General features: G+C 41.5%; 1 non-coding gene across 1 annotated transcript; it reads right to left on the bottom strand.

The window, feature by feature from the left end:
* Window positions 1-529: 529 nt before the first annotated feature.
* On the bottom strand, window positions 530-639 carry LOC131489540 (U6 spliceosomal RNA). Its single transcript, XR_009250643.1, has one exon. It is a non-coding gene; the product is annotated as a U6 spliceosomal RNA (small nuclear RNA).
* Between the last annotated feature and the right edge of the window lie 1618 nt (window positions 640-2257).

Raw genomic sequence — 2257 nt, 5'->3', positions numbered from 1 at the left:
CTGCCTTGTATGAGGTCATAAACTGGAGAGAACTTCCAGGGAGGGGCTTCTTTGTGTGTGTAGGTGTGCATGGTGAGTGTCCTGTGGGGGTCTGGGTACTTGGCAGTATTTCATTCTGAATCTGCGCATTGTTCAGTAGATGGTGAAGCACGGTTTCATCTGGTCAGGAAAGAGCAGAAAAAGACAATGATATCAATGAGGCATTAACAAGAATCCCGTTGTGTTTGATCATATTAAATGCAGCTTTTGGAGGTCAGAATAAGATCATGACACATAATAAAACAGTTACAGTTTAGTTTAGTATCTATGTTTTTAATGTCACAGTAGAGACCATCTCACGGCTAGGTATAATGGCCTCCAATATCTAAGTGTTCCCTGTAAGTTGCTTTCCCTTTCTTATCCATGAATTTATCTGAATCTTTGAAAAAAAAAAACCTGTTGGCATGATCCCTCTTTAAAAAAAAAATCATTTATTTATTTATTTTCCATTGTAATTAACCGTGTTATCTTAGTTTCGGGGATGTACAATGAAAATGTGGGATGCTTCATAAATTTATGTACTATCCTTGCACAGAGGCTATGCTAATCTTCTGTGTTTCATCGTTCCAATTTTAGATTATGTGCTGCCGAAGTGAGCACACTGGCATGATCTCTTCAACGTAATGGGCTCCCTCGGTTTTTGCCCACAGTTTTTCTGTTAAGAAGAAAAAGTCCTCTTATTTGTAATAAAACCACCTCTCCCAAGCACAAGCATTTTTCTTTGTTATTTTATCAGACAAAAGAAATTAGGGAAAACATATTTTTATTTCCATGATGCATATTCATCTTTAAATTGAGATCATTTGAAAGTGACCTGGCAAATGAAATCGACTATTTACAGAGGCACAGAAGATACTGTTCTCTCTACCCCAGGAAAAAAAAACCAAGATGATTAAAAAAAAACTTTTTTTTTTTTTTGGGGGGGCGCCTGGGTGGCTCAGTCAGTTAAGCGTCCGACTTCAGCTCAGGTCACGATCTCACGGTCCGTGAGTTCAAGCCCCGCATCGGGCTCTGGGTTGATGGCTCAGAGCCTGGAGCCTGCTTCCGATTCTGTGTCTCCCTCTCTCTCTGCCCCTCCCCCGTTCGTGCTCTGTCTCTCTCTGTCTCAAAAATGAATAAACGTTTAAAAAAAATTAAAAAAAAAACTTTTTTCTTTAACATTATTCAGTTTTTTTAAAATTATTGATGCATGTTTATTGCATCAAAAAATCAATGCAGTATTTAGATTGGTTTTTACAACGTTATTCAGTTTTGAGAGACAGAGAGCATGAGGGGGAGGATAAGAGAGAGAGGGGAGACACAGAATCTGAAGCAGGCTCTAGGCTCTGAGCTGTCAGCGCAGAGCCTGATGCAGGGCTCAAACTCATGAACTGTGAGATCATGACCTGAGCCCAAGTCAGACGCTTAACTGACTGAGTCACCCAGGTGCCCCGATGATTTTTTTTTAAGTTTATGTATTCTGAGAGGGAAAGAGAGTGAAAGCAGAGGAGGAGCAGAGAGAGACAGAGAGAGAGAGAGAGAGAGAGAGAGAAAGAGAGAGAATCCCAAGCACTCCACACTGTCAGCACAGAGCCTGATGCAGGGCTCGAACTCATGAACTGTGAGATCATGACCTGAGTGGAGATCAAGAGTCAGACATTTAACCGACTGAGCCATCCATGTGCCCCCCAAAACAAGATGATTTCTTAAAATGGCTGCAAGCTGTCTCTCTCTGTGAAACCCAAAGCCCTCTCCCAAGAGCTAAAGTTTGGGGATTGTTGTCGGGGACAAAATTTCCCAGCAAGACTTCTCTGCTTTTCTGAGATGTGGTTAAGCACAGCACCTAATATGGATATTCTGGTCCTTACTTCTCATTGGAGAATTAAGGAAACAAGCTCTAGATGACTAGTCAATTTTAACTGAGTGGTTGTACACTCAGCATACTGCCTGGGAAGAAGGAAAGAAAGAAAAAGAAAAACACAAACAATATTGTGAGACAATTCTTCCCATGTCTCTTGTGTTTTTGCCTGTCTTGTGAACAGAGGCACTGAGTAACTTTGCTTTGGGCTATCTTTTCAATGATGTGTGTATAGCAAACAGCCTTGGAAGACAGAGACAACGTCTCCCTCTGGAACACAGCGCAGGCATGCTTACTGTCCTTGTAAAAGGCTGGGTTCCTGCAACACACCTGTTAGCCTGAAAGTAAAGAGGCACAATGAGAGGCATATGTGCTTTTATT

The sequence above is a fragment of the Neofelis nebulosa genome, chromosome 1 (genome assembly GCF_028018385.1).
Source record: "Neofelis nebulosa isolate mNeoNeb1 chromosome 1, mNeoNeb1.pri, whole genome shotgun sequence".
NCBI lineage: Eukaryota > Metazoa > Chordata > Mammalia > Carnivora > Felidae > Neofelis > Neofelis nebulosa.
Note: the sequence above shows the minus strand (reverse complement) of the source record. Positions and strands in the feature narration are given on the sequence as shown.